Source organism: Gouania willdenowi, chromosome 6 (assembly GCF_900634775.1).
Source record: "Gouania willdenowi chromosome 6, fGouWil2.1, whole genome shotgun sequence".
NCBI classification, from domain to species: Eukaryota; Metazoa; Chordata; class Actinopteri; order Blenniiformes; family Gobiesocidae; genus Gouania; species Gouania willdenowi.
This window is the reverse complement of record NC_041049.1, coordinates 32,447,689-32,468,384: the sequence shown is the minus strand read 5'-3', so window position 1 is coordinate 32,468,384 and position 20,696 is coordinate 32,447,689. Positions and strand designations below refer to the sequence as shown.

Genomic DNA, 20,696 nt, shown 5'->3' with positions numbered 1-20,696 from the left:
AAGGGCATCAAGTACATTTGGCTAGTGTCAGATTTGCCGTTTTTTCATCAAATTGTTTTTCTGTCACCACTAGAGGGTAGTCTTACAGAGGCCAATGTGTAATCTGTGGCAATGAATAGAGGCTCCTGACTGCGGGTCTATTCTACTTTCCAATGTTGTCACACTGTTTTTCATTTTTATTCACTTACCACCTAAGACAATTTGCGTACCCCTGGGGGTACCCATACCCCACTTTGGGAACCTAGGGTCTAGGAGAAGTGAGAGCGGGTGACCACCTTCAAATCCAGAAGTCAAATGTTCTTATTATAGTGTGGGCTGTAGATCTCCCATAACATAGTCTAGTTTATGTGTGTAATTGGGGCATGGGCTGTGAAGTCTCCTACCGCACTGATAGAGTAGATCAGAAGAGATTCATTTTCAAATCCAGGTTCTGGGTAGCTCATGTTTAAATCGAATGGTAGGCAACACCGCAACCTATAAGTTCTCGCGATATGGCGCCAAAATACCGCAAGAACTCAACTCAGGAGAGTTGACGCTGATGTTACACACGCATAAAATGAGAGATTAGTTTAATGTTTCTCATTGTGCTCTTTGTATCATTCAGCACTATTATTTATGAAAAAATCTCCATGTCCAAGTTGCACATGCATATTCAGTGACTTCTTCCTAATGCAAGCGTTTTGAAATGTCCATCTTTCTGAAGTGACAAAAATGACAATACACGCTTGAGCTTTTCAAGGAAATAGTGGTCTCGTGGTCAGAGAACAGCGCTGAAGCACTGGAGGAGCAGGGCTGAAATCTAGTGGGAGCCACTTTTGGGATAATGTATACATTGAGAAACATTCAAAATTAATTTTATTTACACATGTAATTATGTATGTGGAGAAAATATGTTATTCATATATTTTTAGTATTTCATTCTATAGGAGCTATAACAGCTGCCTGTAATTATACATCTGGGCAGTGTGTGGTTTTGTGTGGACATGATTAAGTTAGGGATTACAGAACTTTACAAAACTAAAGCAACCAATCAGTTCAGCCCAGGTGTAGCACATTCTTGCAATCAGACAGTCTCCCAGCACCAACTCAGTGATGAAAATGGCCTGAGACATAATATAGACAATTTGAACATGCCCGGGACTAGATTCAAACCAGTTACTCTTCTTTGCAAGCCAACACTGCTGAATATTGCTCTAGCACAGTGGTTCTTAACCAGAGTGATTTGCAATGCCAAGTTGATCAATTCCAGTCTAGCTAGCAGAACTACTGTAAATGAACACTTCCTAAAGCTGCATGGAGATGGAAAATACATTAACACATAACTCAGTTCGAGGTGAAGAAATCACAGTTCATAAGGTTTAAGAACTACTGCTCGAGCTGGATGAAATCAGTGGGTATTATGTATTCTATTCTTAAAAACTGCCTGAAAATTACACATTTTCGTATACTGGAAAGTAACATCAGGATCAGGAACATCATGCTGTTGTTGACCTATTTAACAGTGACGACATATATACAGCTATCATAGTTGGATAATCTGAGACCAATACAAGTAAGAATAGGTTTTCACATCACTTTACCCACCCTAGTCATGACCCATGGCTCCTGCTCTGTAGTTTCAGAGAAGTAGGACAATAAAGGTTAGGGGTCACTGCTGCCCGTACAGCATACAGTGATGGCTTAAGGATCAGCAGAGCAGTAAGTAAAGCAGGCAGGAAAGCTATGAGCATGAAAGGAAATGTCTGTGCCGTTTCACGGAAACTAATCTTGAGTCAAAGTGTCCACTAATGGTTCCATAAGGTCTATGTGTGTTGTACCCATTTCATCCAGAGCAGAAGTTGAACTTTGACTTGACCTCGGGTCGTCATTTCTGCAACACCACAAAGGAAGACATTTTTCAGAACTCGACCAGACAAGAATGAATACTGCATGATGACAGCAAACTCATAACACAAGTCAGAGAGAAAAGACAGTTGAGAGAGTATGTAAAAACACAACAAAGTCATTCCTCAAATATGTTAGTGTTAGTGTAGAACTTTATACAATGTTTTTTGGTGACGATATAATCTGCCTTGCTTAAAATGTTGATTACCAAAATATGTCTTGGTTTTAGTGTTAAATGCTTTTCAAACACAACAGTTATTCTTTGCACGGAAATACTCAAAGAGCCCTCAAATTAACATCTGAACACAATGGCTTGTCTGCGTTAATTAGAGTGAGCATAATATTAGCTCAGGTATGTAGTCCACTAAGGGTGTAATGATTCATCCAATAGATCGATTCATCTATTTATATTTCTACGATTCACTACATTGATCCGTGCTCGGCAAGTTGAATGACACTAATCAATCTAAAATCATTTTAAAAGGTAATCAATTGATTATATCAATACAAGGAAATAATGCATTGGATTTAAGCGCGGCAGACTTCATATGGATTTGTTTTTAAAAATGCTTTTAATATTAAAGACGTTGCTGCTGACTCTGTTGCCTGTTTGTGACGTCATTGCCATGTGCCAGCAGACCACTACAGATAGCATGTCGGAGAAGCTTGTGAACGAGAACTTGATCAATCCACTTTTGGGGTCCAGTGTGTGGAAACACTTTGGCTTTAACACAGACGGGGATATATTCTAAAGGAGTCGCTCACTGTCAACTGTCGACCATCCAGGCTCTTCTGACAGCTCGTTAGCGTTAGCTCTGCAGGAAGCCTCAGGCTTCACCATCATGTTAAAGTGAAAAGTATCACGTTCAACCACTGCTCATTTAACTTGAACAGATCTTCTTTGCACTTCATTTTTTGTTATTAACTCATTCAGTGCCAGTCATTTTCAGATTTTCTACCCCCCCTCAGTGCCAGTCATTTTCAGATTTTCTAACCCCCTCAGTGCCAGTCATTTTCAGATTTTCTACCCCCCCTCAGTGCCAGTCATTTTCAGATTTTCTACCCCCCCTCAGTGCCAGCCGTTTTTGAGCATTTTGACTGCTTTTAAAGACCCATAGAATATTTTCTACTATGACTATATGAAATCTGAAAGATTGATGCCTCTACTTTCATCAAAAAAAACAATTTGTTTCTGGCTTGTTTTGTTCTTTTGTAATCAGCCGTTGAATAGAGCAAGTTTTACACAAATTTTCAGTTTCAGAGCAAAAAGCTGAGAAAACAGCCTTTTTCTAAAAAAACCCTGTCAGTGACTTTAAAGCTATTTTTTTTGCTTTAGTGACAACTCTAACATATGAACATTGTTTCCTTATATAAAACAAACAACAAAAAAAAAAAACACTGAGACCGGCCTTTTGATGGCAAAACTATTATTTTTTTGCTATGGGTCAGAGTTGAATGTATTTCTTACTGTATTTTGGCGTTCCTCCAACTTTCTCTCCCGTCAGTCTGCACACACGCAACTTCCTCTTCCTCTCGGACATGCAGAGTGTCACTGCGTTCCCTGTTCTTTTTATCGTTTTATCTCACCATCGCCACACTATCCATGAGTTCCACACATGCTCTGGTCGAGTATCCGCTGCTGGGAACGTCAACTCTCGTACGTAGCGCCATTTTCTGTCTCATAAATGCCTTTCCTCCTCTCCCTCTTAGCTCTGCTGAGCATGGATGATCTCTCATCCAAAGGTGCGCTGCTACCGCCTAAGTGTCACCTATTATTTTGCTATCTGGCTCACAGGCTGGGGGTATTTTGTACTCCCCCCCACGCAGCGATGACCCGTTCGGCCCGGTTAGTTGATGGTTTCATCTCACCATCTCAACATTATCAATAATCCACTCAGGTCCACACATGTCCACAAAACAAGCAAAAGAGTCAGGTAAACCTAATATGTATTTTTTTTAAATTTAACATCCTGTTAATTTAAACTGGTGTTTGTTGGACTTTATTCAAAAAGATGTGAATACATTTGACATAAATGTTGTTTACTTTCTTGTTTAAGTCCATGATAAATTTATAGATGATTCCCTTACAAGAAAGAACAGGAATCTAGGAAACATCAACATTTTGGATAAAAAACATACTCAGTCAATTTCAAGTCACTGAATCAATTCAGATTGAATCATTCTAAATTAACCAATATCATCCATCAATCAACTCAGCCACAACAAATCATGATTCAAATCTAATCTTAAAAATCAAATTGTTGTTATAACTAATTGTTAAACACCTATAGCTCACATGTGTTACTAAAGCTATCAAAATAGAGTGCTCATTTAGCATTTCAAACTCTAACCAGCAAAGCTCTAAAGATGAATATGAATAATTTCCTGTCTTATGCTTTGTTACTTTTTCCCTTCAGCAATGCTGGTGTTTGAAGGATCTCACCTACAAAGCCATCTGCATTGCATTGCCAACTAGAGCTGGTAATTTCACCCATAAACTGTAAAAAAAACCACCAAAATGTGGCAGCGTATTTGCTGTTGATTTTTCTTTCTCACCTTGCTATAAAGGAAAATTCACTGTTTTATTTATTTGTCACTGATTTATTTTTATTCATTTTTATTGGTCTATTTTTGTTATATATAATTTGATTAAATTTGAAATTGAATGTAGGGTTTGTCTCAAAAGGACAAACCCTACAATTTAGCCATGCATTTTCCCCTTGTCCTGGATTAATTTTACCTGGATACTAATTCATCAAAAGGAACGCAACATCTGTTACCATGGAGATTAGTTCTGTACAGCAGCTTTCTAGGCTAACAGGCAGGCTTAGTTTACCCTGCTGTTCATTCTGGAATGTTTTTTTTTTTTGAAAAAGATAAAGAAAAATATTCCTAATAATGATGATGTTTTTTTTTTTTAAAAAAAACAAAAAACTGAGTTTTACATGCACAAATTATTTTCCCTGCATGACCCACTGATTTGTGGCAAGTGGGGGGACAGCGTGGATATGGATTTTTCATCTAAATGATACATAATAATAATAATAATAATAATAATAATAATAATAATAATAATAATAATAATAATAATAATAATAACAATACAATTGTTATTGTCTAATGTCTCAGTGGAGCCCAGAAAGCAAGCCTCTAAGAGTTGTGTATAAAATGTAATTTCTGTAAAAAAACATATTTTGTAATGCTTCCCTAGTGCACATTAAATCTATTGCAAGTCTATATATATATATATATATATACACACACGATATATATACACACACACACACACTGTATTGCCACTGGGGTGGCAGTCGCTCCAGTAGTATCTGACATTGGGCAAGACACGTCACCCACTTTGCTATTATTGCTTACTATGAATGTAGTGTGTGAGTGGTGGTCAGATGGGCTGATGGCGCACTATGGCAGCCTCGCTTCCGTGATTATTAGGGGGCCAAGCCCACGGGGCCAGGGAACCGCGTATGTAAGCATACGCGGTTCCTAGGACCAGCGGTGCTTGGAACCCTATTGTAATCGCAAGGGTTTTTATTATTTTTCCTTGGGTAAAAGTGGTGCTGCAGACTAAACCATGCAAGGTAGGGCGGTGCCCTTTGGTGGTTGGGTCCAAAACCCCCAGCAGGTGGCGCTATAACAAAGGTCAACGCGTTTTGGCCAATAACTCCCACACCGTTTGTTGCAAATTTAAAACCTTCATATCCCCAGATTCCTTGAATAGCACTGAATCACCTGGGCTAGGCCACGCCCATTTCTGCCTTAGCTTTTCTCGGAGCAAAATTGCAAAAACTTGAAAACCTACTTTTTCGAACTCCTCCTTGGGGTTTTGTCCAATCAGTGTGAAACTTGGCACGTAGAGTCTTCAGTTGGATGTAATCTCCAGTTAACCCTATGAGTTTGTTCGGTTAAATTATGCGCAAATTATTAGCGGGTAAAGTTTTCTAGCTGGCTATAAAAATGCGAACTGGCGCATATCTCGGTCAAAATAAATGCTAACAACACCAAATCTGAGATCCTTAGTTGGCATGTGACTGTGAAGGTATGCGCCAAATTTGAATGATGTAGGCCACTAGGGGGCGCTGCAAATATTGAAGATTTATATATCTTATTTGGCACGACCAATTGTTACCAAATTTGGAGGGTATGATCTTGGGTGCCTCCTGAGGTGATATCTTAGAGTTATTCGCGATTGGTCAAAGTGGGCGTGGCTTATTACATTATAACACATAAATAAACAAACATTTATTTCTGCTGAATTAATATGTTGAGGGCTGTGACATTTAGAGGGTAGATATAGAAGACCACACAGACCACCCATACCAAAAATTGCGGCACTAGGTGGCGCTATAATTGCAAAAACATTTTTGTCTTTAACTTTCACAATTTAATTCACATCTTCATAAAATTCATATCCACATGTTCCTTACAAAGAGTTTCATCATCTGACATAGGCCACGCCCACTCCCACAGCACATTGCTCTTTGTAAGTCACGACATATCAAAAAGATACTTTTTCAAACTCCTCCTTGGGGTTTTGTCCAATCAGTGTGAAACTTGGCATGTAGAGTCTTCATTTGGACCTGATCTAAAGTTGATAAAATTATTTTGTTGGCTCAAAATATGCGCGAATCATTACTGAGTATATTTTTTTAGCCAGCTATAAAAATTCATAACTGTTGCATATGTCGGTCAAAATAAATGCTCACAACACCACATCTGAGATCCTTGGTTGCCATGAGACTGTGGGTGTATGAGCCAAATTTAAAAAAATTATGCCTCTAGTGGGCAATGCAATTATGAGAAATTTATATCTCCTAAATGGCACAACCGATTTTTACCAAATTTGGTGGGTATGACCTTGGTTCGCTCCTGGGACTGTATCTCAAAGTTAATAGCGATTGGTCAAAGTGGGCGTGGCTTATTACTACATAACATATAAATAAACAAACCCTTATTTCAGCTTAAGTATTATGTTGAGGCCTGTGAAATTTACAGGGTAACTATAGAAGAGCACACAGATCACCCATACCAAAAAGTGCACCACTAGGTGGCGCTATAATGGGTGCAAATACATTTTGGCCTGTAACTTTCACACTTTAAATCACATCTTCCAAAACTTCATATCCACCTGTTCACAGCAAATGGCACGTTGGCCTGTGTCCTGACCCTCGCCACGAGCCCGTCATCCTTCATTACGTACTTCCAAGGGCTCCGCGAAACCCGGGGGCCGGGTCGCGAGCTTGGCCCCCTTTCATAACTGCTTGCAGTTCTAGTTATTATTATTATTATTATTATTTCAACACACACTATCAATTCTCTCAAATGTATTATAAATGTTATTTTATTTCATATTGACTGGTGTATTTCTTCTGTCACTTCCTGTCACTGACGACCAGTATAAAAACCACAGCACAATTACTACAGCTACTAAGAGACACATACAGTATGGATCAGTTTTTGATAATACATTCTTCAGTTGTTCTCCATGCACAGTAAATTTATTGAATTGAAAGGGAAGGTGTATCGATACTCCTTTAGGGTCACCATTGAACCTACAATCTGTGCTTTTATATACTTTATTTTTTATTTTGAGACAATGATTGGTCAGATGGAGTAATATTTGTGTGTTTAATAAGATTAATATTCTTGAGGAAAAAAAAAAAATAATATATATATATATATATATATATATATATACACATTTTTTTATTTTAGATTTTCTGTTATAATTATTAATGATAATATTTTCAAGCCTTTTTATTTTAAAAAATGTCCCTAGGGAAGAACAAAGCTTTTCACCTCCTTTAATGTTTGACTGTTCACAATGAACTATGGAAATACACTAGTTTTTATTCTAGTACATTGTGTACTGAGAATCATTAATTCATACTGGAAACATCCACTCTGAGAACATGGATTTCTCTAAGCCTTGTTTTAGTTGTCCTACACATCTCAAATCCCTTCGTCCCATATGTCGAGGACACTATGCAGAGGGAGTGTCCAAGCAGGAAATCTGATTCGCTATCCCAAATGCCACTCTATTATATCAAGGTCTGATGCACACCAATAGGGCAGCACAAGCCACCTATAGCATCAAATATCCCATACACTCCCGTTATACAGCCTTTTAGGGTAAAGGAACGCTGGAGCTGATCCCAAACAAAACTGGGAGAAAGACTTAGGACACCCAATTAAGAGAATGAGCCAACAGTTATATTCACAATTTATATATATATATATATATATATATATATATATATATATATGTCACTTTAAGGTTCTATTGGTTGTGTACAAACCCTGTGTAATACTTAAAAGTGAATGGAGGAAGAATTGTTCAAGTGTATGACTGTTTGTGCGTTTTGGTGAGGATTGATTCGGGATATAAACCCCTTCCTTTATCTGCATAGGGTGTCTTTGTCTCTGATAGTTTCAAAAATAATTATTGATTGCCATACATGAGAAGAGAACAGGAGAAATTCAATTGATCGATTTGTCTTCTTCAAGTCGTCTAAATCAAATCATACCAGTTATTTAGTGTTTAGTATTTAGCAGTGTTTCTCAAATGGGGGTACGTCTACCCCTAGGGGTACGCAATGGCACTACAGTGAATACTTGAGAGATAGAAAGTGGAAAATTAACAAATAAAGTGTCAGACATGGTCCCACCCCAGGTGTGATATCACCGAAAATGATAAAAAACTATGGAATGAAATCTATTCGGGAGACACTAAATCAGTGTTTTTCAACCTTGTGGTCGGGATTTTTTCTTCAATTCTTCTTTTTCTTTTTTTAAAAACTAAAACTGCACACAACAACTGTATTTCTATACTTTCACGTTGTGAATATAGCTCAACTAGAATGCAGTAAAGATAAAAAAGAAGCTCAAACATGATAAAAAACTAGTTCTAGAAAAAAAAAGCTTGGGAACCACTGCACTAAATGCTGTTTCTTTCCACTTATTTACAACATGATATTGTGTTATCACTCATTCATTCCATCATTTTCCTCTGTAGTTTTTTTAAACAGTTTTTTAAGCAAAATGTTGTAGTTGGACAAATGGGGCTACTTGGATTCAGAAATAAGAGAAAGGGGTACATGAGCCAAAAAAGTTTGAGAACCACGGATTTAGAGTTAGAGAAAAATCTGAGGCATTCAAAGCCTCCACCTGCTTCTTTTGTGCAGTGATATAATTTGAAATGTTCTAAACATCATTAAACAACAGAAACTTATATAACATTTCTTACATATGATCTATAATCCAGGAAACTGCAGTGACACGTCCATTGCAGCATTTTTTCATATTCAGCTCAGTGCATGCAAGCCGTGGTTGGAAAAGCACTTAAAAGATGTGTTTCAGGATTATATCTGGCATTGGGAAAACGCACACAACTAACTCACCACTTAATCCAGAGAGGTCAGCAGAGATCGAGAAAAATGTTTCATGAGTCTTTTTTTGTTGTTGCAAGAATTAAAGAATCATTTGTTAAGCTGTTGATATTGAACTAGTTATATTAAACAACCCAGTCTCACTCAAAAACGTGTAATACCTACGATTGTCCACTGCGCAAAACATAGCCATTCTGCAATATTGGGCCATTTAAATTGTGAGATCACAACGTCTCATCTCCTCTTTGTGCTTTTCTCTTGTAACTTTGTTTACAGCTATGGACGAACAGACTGAAATTGATTGATTCCTTTACATTTTAATATGTAAAGGAAAAAAAAAGTCAAATAACTGGATTGACACGAACTGTCTGACTCTTCAAATAGCTTTTGAACACAGTATTGTTTAAGTGTTTAAAAGCTAAAAATAATGGAATGTAAATTAAGTTTTTTGGGGGAAAAAGCTCATGTGACGAGCGATGAAAGTTGATTCACGTGCTGTTTATTTCGTTTACTAATTTATTATCATTAACATTATTATTGACTAATATATACTTAATTTTCATATTATCTTTTCAGTTTATGTATATGATCCTTAGTTTTTTTGTTTACATCTACAGAAGAACAACCTGATTGACTCCTATCAATCTGGCTTCAGACGTGACCATTCGACTGAGACTGCACTCCTGTTAGTCACAGAATCACTGTGACTGGTTTAAGCCACTGGTCAGTTATCTGTCCTCCCATCAACTTCTCCTGAACATGGCGTCTCAGGAGCTGTCCTGTTTTGGTTCAAGTCCTACCTGACAGGTAGATCCTTCAGAGTGTCATGGCGAGGAGAAGTGTCTGAAGGCTTAACAACAGGGATATCTCCACGTGGATGAAGGAACGCCACCTTCAACTAAATCTGTCCAAGACTGGGCTCATTGTCATTTCAGCTTGTTCCTCAGGTTAACCACAGATCTCTGCCCGATTAAATCCATCTACTTGTACCCACAAACTCTGCTGAAAATTTGGGTGTCATGATTGATGACTAGCTGACATTTAAGGTTCATGTGGCCTCAATTTCTCGGTTTTGTCAATATTGCCTTTATAACATCAGGAGGCTCAAACCCTACCTGACACAACAGGTTACGCAGCTTCTGGTACAAGTCCTTGTAATTTCACGCACGGACTACTGCAACTCCCTTCTCGCAGGCCTCCCTGCGTGCACATTTAAACCTCTGCAGATGATCCAGAATGCAGAAGCACATCTTGTCTTTAACCAGCACAAAACAGCACGTCACCCCGCTGTTAAAGGCAGGGTCGGTAACTTTCTAAACCTAGCTTGATTTCGATGTAGCATGCTCCGACAGCTCCGCCTTCCGACTCCCCCTCCCCCCTGTGCTTCCTCTGAAGCCACCCCCCCTCACTCACATGAACGCGCACGCAGAAGCAGACCTCAGCCAAGCGTATGATGTCGCATTCAGCGGTAAGATATACTTTATCATTTTATTTGTTAAAAAAGTGACTAATTTACTATCAACGGTGGCGGCCAAGCTAGCATGTTAGCATTAGGTTACCCGGTAGTAAAGCGTTTAGAAGGAGGGCGACATTCGTCCCCAAGTTGTAGTCCTCCTGAAAACAAAGGTTTATTATAATGAGTTTTTCTTTACCACTACTCAGAGTATCGATCAGCTGGTCTGCCACTGTCCTAGAACATAAGTAATACATCTTTTACCTAATTTATTTTATTAGAATCATTATTTTCATTTATTTGGCACCTTATTCATTTTCACCTTGTTATTCAGTTTCCCTTACAACATCTTACTTTTCTGCGTGTCTATAATTATTATTTTTAGTGTTGTTTTCATTTCTTATTGTTTCTTTTTAGTGGCACTTTTTGCCTAATTACCAGTCAGGGATAATATAACAGACAGAGAGAGGAGTATAGCTGTAGTCTGTAGAAACCTTTTTTATTATTATTTATTTCTGTACATTCTGGTTTCTTTTTTATATTTAATATTCTGTATTTATATATTATTTCACCCAAGTGCTGCTTTTCTTTTCTTTCTGTAATACAACTGGAATTGTAATTTCCCTGCCCGAAATAAAATAAAGTATATCTAATCTAATATTGTTTTTTTTTAATTCAATTTGTTCAGTTGTAATCATTGACGAAAAGCCTAAATGTTTGATATAATTTGTTATTTCTCTTTTAGAGTTCAGAAGGTGAGAGGTTTTATGCCTCTGACCCTGATTACAGTCCGGAGCCAAGTACATCGTGGAGTCAGAGGAGACGTGGCCAAAGTCAAAGGAGGATTGCCACAAATCAGAGATTGCTTTCCAGATCTACTGGGACATTATACGGGTTACATCCCTGGAAGAGTGCAATAATGTTTCCATTATGACAAGTGTAAATAAATGTGTAAATATGACAGCCCTGCACTGAGCAAGGTGTTGTTTTTTTGTTTTATCTATTATCATTACAGAAGAAGTAGCTGTATTTACACATTTTTATATAGTATTTTGGCATTTGCTTGAACAAAAAGCATCTACAATCAAGCTATAACATTTTGAATCTCCTTACTAGTAATGATAACAAATTTGTACACGTACAATTTTTATTATAAAAAAGAAACGTCACATACACTTCATACAACTTTCATCCTGCAAAAACAATGGAATTAACAAAGGCAATACACATGAAGTGTTGGTCGGCAGGTGAGGCTCTGTAGGTGGCAGCGTCGTCCACTGTGGGAACTTATTGTTTCGGCAGTGGTTCACCTTTAGAAAGAACATCAGAATTACATATCTGACAGTTACTGCATTTGATAGACAAACCACACCATTTCTATTGTATTTCACTCGATAACAAAAAGTCATTACAGTTTCAGTTGTTCATCAGCTATGTTTATACAAATTCTTTAGTTTATTAGAGCTGTAAAATATGTCCAAGTAAACCTGGTATAAATATTATAATATTATGTGAAATAGATTTTTAATTAGCTTTCGCACATAAGCATATTAGTACTTTATAATCAACTTACAAAATAAGTCAACTCACCTCGCCCTCTGCTCAGTTGCATCTGCAACAGGTCCTGGGTGGCTGGAGCAGGGACACCTGACAGAACCCCATATTGACGGAGATCGTCAGGCCTCCTTGTTATGGTCCGTGGCAACCCTCCCACAGCAGACAACCTTTTCCTAAGGATTGCACTCGAGGTCTGGGATGTAGCCAGTCTTTGTCTTCTTTTACTGTGTAGAGGCTCCACTTCTTGGATTTTTTATTAAACAACCTGCAATATCTGGAAAAACAGAAAGTATAACAATCTTAGGAATACATCTAAATAACCTAACCGTGAACAATAGGATGAGTTTTCAATAATGTTATTAACAACCTTCACCTTGACCATGTATTTTGTCATTACATAACCACACCTCAAAAATGTAAACAACTTTGGTGCATTTATTTATTAGATCTGTCTCCACTTATGGCCAAATGTCATTAAATTCATCAGCTCCAACCTCAACGTTTAGGTCCTGGGACGGCATACTGAATACACAGGCAAAGAACAATAATTGAGGGATATTATGACATGTTACTGTGATGCAAGTAAAGCAGCGTGCATTTTTTTTAAATAAATGGAAAAAAATTATAATTATAATTACCATACCTTGAATCCAATTGCTGAAGAGCTGTCTCTTCGAGACCACTAATGTCTAACTCCTGGAATCCAGCAACGGAGAAATTATCATCTCTGTGAAAATGACAGAATTACAGAAAGTAATCAGCGTTAAACTTGATTTGAAATGCATTATTTTTTAATGCAGCAGAATGCCTGCAGGAAATAAAACGAGTTCAAAGGAGAGCCTGGAAGACAATCAAGGGCTCTCTCATCTGGATGACACAGAGTACAACATAAGATCCCCCCTCCCCCCCCCTTGCCTTATGTACAGATCTCCCCCAACCCCCTCCCCCCACCCCCCACACCACCGGCATATACATTTAGTAATAGCGTGATGCACGTAGAACAAATGACAAGTTAGGAAGAATGTTCGATAGCATGGTAATACAACACAGACTCTTCACTCTCCTGCCATCAGGCAGGCGCTACAGGAGCCTGAAATCCAGGACCACCAGACTGACAAACAGCTTCTACCCACAGGCCATCAGGCTTGTGAACAACTCTCTCACAAAGCCCCCTGCCCTACCACCCCGCCACACCACTGATTAAACTGCTGGACTGTGTAAACCATTTGCAGTACTGCATTGTAATAACTGTTATTTTGACAATTGCACTAATGCCATTCCCCTGCAAATCTGCAACAACGCACGATCGCACTTTAGAATCAAAATGTGTATACTGCTACTCTGCCACTCACATGCTCACTTTATATTTTGTATATTCTGTATATTTTATATTTTATTATTAGTATTATTATAGTCTAGTATTTTAGTATTCTTAGTATTTTTAGTTATCTTTAATTGGGAATAGTTGGGTTCTTTTAATCTACCTCTTCATTTTGTTTGCTTATTACTGTGAAAGGGAGGACTCGCAAAATAAGATTTTCATTGTGTGGTGCAACTGTCTGGTTTTACTGTGCATATGACAATAAATATCTTGAATCTTGAATCTTGAATCATGTTCATATCAGCCTAAAGTTACACGCACCTCTCAGACAGTGACTCGGGAGCAACAGTTGACACAGCGGGGTTAGGTAGTCTCACAAGTGAGTCCTTCCACGGCGTTGAAGTCGACGGAGCACAGTTATAGCTAAAAAGAATCACAAATATCCTACATTACAGCTGTTGACCGCCCTGCTGAAAGCAAACACAACACACACGGTCAAACACGCACACATGTTTCACCTTCTTCTTGCTTCTCTCGACGAGGTCAGTCGCATTCTCTGTTTCTCCCTCCCTTCCGTCTTATCTCTCTCCTAGCTGCTGCTTTGTCAGGTCTTGTGAAACTAACAAGAGCCTCTCTCTGCAACTCATCCAAAACCGGAATAATGGAACTAATTAGTTGGTCTCTCAGTGCTATCGATCAGATTTTTTCGACGCAAAGAACCAGGGGTGGTGACCCCGCATGTCCAAGCGGGACGTTTGCGGCTGGATACACACTTGACCCTTGGAACAAGTGGCGAGTTGTGTGTCTGTCCATCCTTTCCGTGGAAGACGTGGAGGACATCTACATGATTGGAATAATGATAGTAGGCATGCTGCTGATCGGAACTGGTGGCTTCCTAATCTATCGAAAAGTCCGTACTACGCTGGCGACTGTTTTGGAAAAGCTGCCAGTGATTTCTGAAGGATGTAGCAGGGCTCTGAACACTCAGACTCATGTGTTGATCGATATCAAAAGCAAGCAGGAGCTGCTTTTGGATCGTCTACGCGTTATGGATAACAACTGGGAGAAGTTCGAGACCCGGCTTGGAAGTGGAAACTAGGCCACTCATTGGATTACAGCAGAGAGACCCAGGACAGAAGGCTATTGGAAATTAACATAGCCTGTATCAAATCACATTGCTTATCTCCCTTTCGGCTCCCCAGCTGCCAAGGCTAAAGCCAAGGTTGTCTCAACTCTTATCACCAGGAAGTTTCTGCAGACGGCGGCTCTTACCCCCACTCCCTCCCCCCGCTCCTTCCCTACATTCCTCCTGGAACTGTTGATGCTGAACTTTTCCACACGTCATCTGGTTATCAGTAACGCAGCTACAGGTCTTCAACTTCAAATGCCTCGTCGGCCATCTTTCCCCACCTCCCATCCGCAGCTGCATGGAGGCGTGGTTGCAGCGCCGACTGGCAGCACGCCCATGTCCCCAAACGGCTGGACTCCTGTTGTTCTTCCCACCTGACCCCCTCCCCCAGCCAACCTCCCACCCAACCCTTCCTACATGCCTTGTCTCGAGTTGTTTGACTGTGTCATGCTTACATTTATGTTTGCAGAGGCGGTTTTTTTCCTGGTTTCACACTGCTTTCTCTGTTTAGGGAAATCAGTTTCAAACTGGCAGTTTTTTTTCCCCTCACCCCTCCTCTCCTCCTGTTATTGATCCCTTTTTTCACCTAAATATGTGGGCGCCGCAAATGGCTGCTCCGGTGTGTTGATGTGTCTCCTCTCACTGCAACTACCTAGTCAAATTCCTCGTATTGTTCTAAACTGTACCTGGTCAATAAAGCTGATTCTGATTCTGATTCTGATTCTGATTCTGATGTATACTGTACACACTCTAGCTGCTAAACTAGCTCGCACTAACAGAGAATCAACAGTAGCATCGGGCTAATCCAACAACAGAAATACTTTGCGACATGTATCGCTAACGTTAACATCTGGCTAATATGACAAATAGCTTGAATTGCTTCCACTATTTTAAAAGATAACACAATCACCCAGGCAACAAAACAAAGTTACCTGTCCAAAAGTAATTCAGCAAACATAGCATCAGTTTTCAGGCCCTTGTCCTCCTTCAATTGTCGCCATCGTTCAAAAGATGTTCCGATGCAGATTTTTGTCTTTCCTCTCGCTAAATCCAAAGACCTCTTTTTTGCAGCTTTTTCTAAAAACGTCTTTCTTTTCTTGCCCTTCTTAGCAGGGCAAGACGTTACCAGTAATCGTGGAATAGGTACTTTCTCCGCCATTCTGTTGTCTACTTCCGGGCTTCCTCTAACAACGGTGACGCGCTTTGCAATGTACGCTCGTGCACGCACGGGGCCGTGAACTAGCAGGAAGACCAGGAGACGTGATTGGTTGGAAAAAAACGAACCGTGAAAATCCCATTGGTCGCAGTTATTGCAGATTTACAGACGCTACAGTTGACAGATTTTCTTCGTTCCTTTTTCAGAATACATAAGATCTTCACATCTGTCCGGACATAATGAACATTTCTACCAAAAACTTGAAAAGTGTATCTGGAGATAGTTACCAACCCTACCTTTAATTTCTTTTCAATGGATTCTAGAAACAAATTCAAAACTTGGCTCACAAAACAGAGACAGCAGCTCCTGCCTACATGGACTCTCTCATCCAGATCTACACTCCTTCTCGCCCGCTATGCTTTGCATTTGAAAGACACCTTGGACTCCCAGCTTAGCATAGCTCTAAATCTCGAGCTAGACTATTTTCTCTGTTCTGCCCAAATGGTAGAATGAATTACCCAACTTTGTACATTCCTCACAGTCCCTTTTTACTTTTAAGAAACATCTGAAGACTTAACTGTTTTGATCTGACCCTTCTCCTTTTTGTCCTTAGGGATAGAATGAGTCAGATGATCGAAGACCAACTCAGTGAATATTTAGCACAATGTTGAGTGTTGTTAAATGTTGAACAACACTTTTGATATTGATGTTGAATTGTTACTTGTGGTTAGTTGTGGTAGCATTATGTTATGAAAAAAAAGATGACAGCACCTACAGCCAATCAAACTTGAAACACTTGAGGCACTTACTAAAGGATTTCCCTCCTGTCTTAATTCTTGCTTGTGTTTTATGTCGCTTTGGACAAAAGCATCTGCTAAATGAAATTTTAGAAATAATGAGATAAGAGAACGTTTTGCATTCTGGTCCTGACAACTTGCTCCTTGACCATTTGGCTGCATTCTAAACCAGCATTGCTTGCAGGTAATCCACAGGAATGAATATATCATTTAATTCATATTTTTTTTTCTCAACTGTGCAACACAGAGAAATTAATGCATGTTTCATCATACACAATTAATGTAATATCTCTTTCTCTTACAGTCGGTTGATAATGACAAGGACTGTGCTATGATATAGGCTTGGTTTTAAAGGGGACATATCATGGTTTTAAATCCTTCCTTTTTACATATAAATCATACAGTTGTGGTCTATATAAAGCAGAACTGCAATGCTTGGGTCTGAATTCCTCATTATTATAGCTCCCCAGACCCCTTTTCTACCCCTTTTCTGATGTGCTTCTGAGAGCAACTCGTTTTGGTGCGGTTTCTTTAAATGCAAATGAGACACTTCATACCCCGCCCCCTCTTCAGGTTGCAGAGGTGACACTTAGTTCAACTCCACCCTGTTCGGCCATTTTTGTAGTTTGATAGAAGAGATACGGTTATGTAGCGGCGCATAAACTTTTTATTCAGAGGTTATTTACAAAATGTCAACAACAGAAGACTTGTCCATCCAGCCTTACATGTTCGAGCCAGAGTCGGACCCAGCGGAGCGAGATGAAAATGATGATGATGAACCTGCAGAACCCTAACAAGTGAGCTAACACAAGCACCGAGCTAACGCTATCGCCAAGCTAAGGTCACGAAATGCATTTTTATACAGTCTTTTCGGAGACAAAAATGGCAAAATGAAATGACTAATGAAAACTTTAGACTTAAATTAAATCACGTAGGCCATATCATCAAGGATCTAAAACGAGCACACAGCGCTAACATATGAAGACGGTGCAACTGCTAATGCAAACAAAACAATGACAGGGACGTCTTATCATCACGCTTTTTAGCGTTATTTACAGCTTACCGAAGTGCTCTGTTCGTCGTCTCCAAAGATAGAAGGAATTGAACCCTCAATCATACAAAGTCTTTTGGCAAATCCTTCTTTATATTGGCGGAGGTTGCAGAAGCAGTCATCCTTGAAGTGCTTCCCACACAAAAATGACCTTACCCACAGATGTGGGTACATTTCCATAAAAAATAAAACTCAACCAGGCACTTCGAAAAGGTTCTGATGCTGGGAGACGGTGTAATGAAGCGTGTGGGTTACTACATCCAACAACCGAATATTTTGATTTCTCCTCTCGTAACTTTGGCATCCTTGAGCTTGGACTACAAAATAAAAGCGAGAAATAAAAATGGTGGATTGCTCGAAGTGTTGGGCTTGGAGTCGATGTCCTAATTTGGCAGTTCCGCTGCAAATACTGTGACATTATTGTTCAAAAAACGTAATAGAGAATCAAAAAATCGAAACAGATTGAAAAATATGACCAAAACAGAATATAAAGATATCAACGGAGCACCTGAAGAGACTAATTTGAACTTTTCTGGACTTCTAAACAATCTAAATATACATCAAATTGCATGTAAGGGCTAAAAAAGTGGATTTAGCATGATATGTCCCCTTTAATGCTATTTCTCCACGTAACCCTATTTATTGCTGTTTGTGGCCAACTTTTTAAATAAATTCCTTGTGATTCCATGTTGGTTTTTTTGCCACAATTTTGTACCTAAGTTTGGGTCTCCCTTGGTTGTGCTTTTCTTCGCAGAGCTGAGAATACAATTGTTGTCTTGGAGGTCTTTCTTTTTCCATTCTGTGTACATGGCCTAGCCATCTAAGCCCCTTCTCAATTAAGATGTCTTCCACAGATGGTAGTCCGGCACAATGCAGGATTGCTACATTTGTAACTTGGTCCTTCCAGATTATGTTCATGATAGTCCTCGACTGTCTCATCATATAGGCATGGAGCTTCTTGATTTGATAGCGGGAGATAATCCAGATTTCTGACCATATGGTAAGATTGATAGTACAGCAGCTCTATAAACCTTGCATTTTATTCTGATGGAAACATGTTGGTTCTTCAATCTAAGGGTGCAACGATTACTGGTAGTCGACATTGTCGACAAAAATGGATAACAGAATTAGTCACCGACAAATGTATTTGTCGACATTTGTCGGTTACGTCATTGCCATCTTTTTCAAGCTGTGGACGGAGCTGAAGATCTATATATCTGTACTCAGAGCTGTATGCACGTTATGGACATGATTAGAGGGAGATATATCATCAAAAATATTCCCACTGGTAAGAATGTCCCTCTTACAGGGAGCTCAGCGCTGTCTACACCGCTCACACACGTAGCTCTGCTCGTCACAGTCAAAGTCTACCTGAAGCTGTGACGAGCAGCGACACATCACGCACCGCTACTTGGTTCAGACCAGACACCCACCCAACAAAGTGAACCAATCTAAGTTCCTTTGTCAGATCCACCCACAGTTCCACAAACACGGTGACGGTGCTCTACTTAAGACTGGGTTAAAAAGCTAATGCTAACCACTGCATTAAAGGAATATACCAAGTAAAAACTACACAGCTTACTGTCTTTAAACCACAAAGAGCCACCGATTTGTTTATGGTCAGATTTAACGCTTTTATGGAAGGATAAAATTTAACATGTAACACGTGTGAAATAAATGTTAGCATAAATACTAATGTCATGATTAATCCGTCCCAACTTGTGAAACGCAATATATTTAATTATATTTCACGTGCACACAGACAAAGCTGGTCCCATTAGACAGTAATTTAACTATTGTGATTATTACACCTAAATATCCTGAATGATTAAATCATCAAGCTGGATCTGGTTTAATTATAGTAATCAGAGAGATATTTATCAACAATAACTTTATGTAATTCATTAGATATAAACTAAACTAGATTCTGAAGCAGTGGTTTATATTGAACAGTAAAAACACTAATGTAGTTATTTTTGCTTTTCATGTGCTTTTAATTTTTTCAAGAAAATAATTTCTTTATTAATGAGTAAATAAATTAATTATATACAATAACAATAATTGAATGGCTTATATGCACAAACTTTATAATGTGTAAATGCTGTTACTGAAGCAGATTCTAGTGTTGATGTATTCAATTTCTTTTGTGTTTGTAAGGAACCTGTTTACACTAAGTTGGGAATTGTTTTATTTATTTATTTATTTATTGTTTTTATTTGTCGTAATTTGCCCCGAGCCAGATTTTAAAGAAGCAACATAGAGCAAATAAATGTTCGATTTGTCATCCGATTAGTCGACTAATTGTTTCAATAATCGATGACTAGTCGACTATTAAAATAGGTGTTAGTTGCAGCCTTAATGCTAGCATTGCAGTCAGATACAGCAAGAACAAGGTGCATTCAATTTTGGTGTCATTCAATTTTTGGACAGAAGATTTTGACTTCCCTTACTTAGGAGTTGGCAACACTGACCGTCAGCATTTGGCAGGTTTCATCAATGCGACTCAATTAATATATAATCTTAGATATTGTAATGACCAACCTGCATTTCTTTACTAAGTATTCTAATTGTGGATACAATATTGATGTTACTGTTTTAATTACGGTTTTGGTGCCTTAAGATAAAGTTGGCAAAGTCCTTCAGTAAGTTTGTAAGTTGTAGTAGCTGTTTTTCTCTGTGTTCATTTTGTGCATACAGTCTCTTCCTCTGTTTAGTCGGTTCAGATATCTGAATTTACAATGAATCTGGTCCAATCTATTAGTTCCCTTTCTAAACAGCACTTATAGCTTACTAACCAGTCATTAGCTGATGTTAGAGTTCAATTGGTGTCCAATTTAATTGATAAACTCTTGTGTTATTTGTTGTTTTTTGTAATGGCAGATCCACAACGTAAAAACACTGCAATAAACCTAATTGCTAAATACCTACATTTATAACATGGTATGTAA

The 20,696-nt window shown here is 38.7% G+C and overlaps 1 protein-coding gene and 2 long non-coding RNA genes across 3 annotated transcripts in view; 1 reads left to right on the top strand and 2 right to left on the bottom strand.

Annotated features, from left to right (window-relative positions):
* Nucleotides 1–20,696, top strand: part of kcnq1.2 (potassium voltage-gated channel, KQT-like subfamily, member 1.2) — a 323,859-nt gene that overhangs the window by 13,970 nt on the left and 289,193 nt on the right. The window lies entirely within an intron of this gene.
* The window catches only part of LOC114465493 (uncharacterized), a 40,548-nt gene that overhangs the window by 13,109 nt on the left and 6,743 nt on the right, over nucleotides 1–20,696 (bottom strand). Inside the window, exon 3 of the long non-coding RNA XR_003674308.1 lies at nucleotides 1,818–1,870. This is a non-coding gene — a long non-coding RNA (uncharacterized LOC114465493). The remainder of the gene's footprint in view (nucleotides 1–1,817; nucleotides 1,871–20,696) is intronic.
* On the bottom strand, nucleotides 12,681–14,101 carry LOC114465494 (uncharacterized). The gene is made up of 3 exons (XR_003674309.1): nucleotides 13,937–14,101; nucleotides 12,938–13,021; nucleotides 12,681–12,816 (listed from the first exon to the last, which is right to left on the bottom strand). It is a non-coding gene; the product is annotated as an uncharacterized LOC114465494 (long non-coding RNA).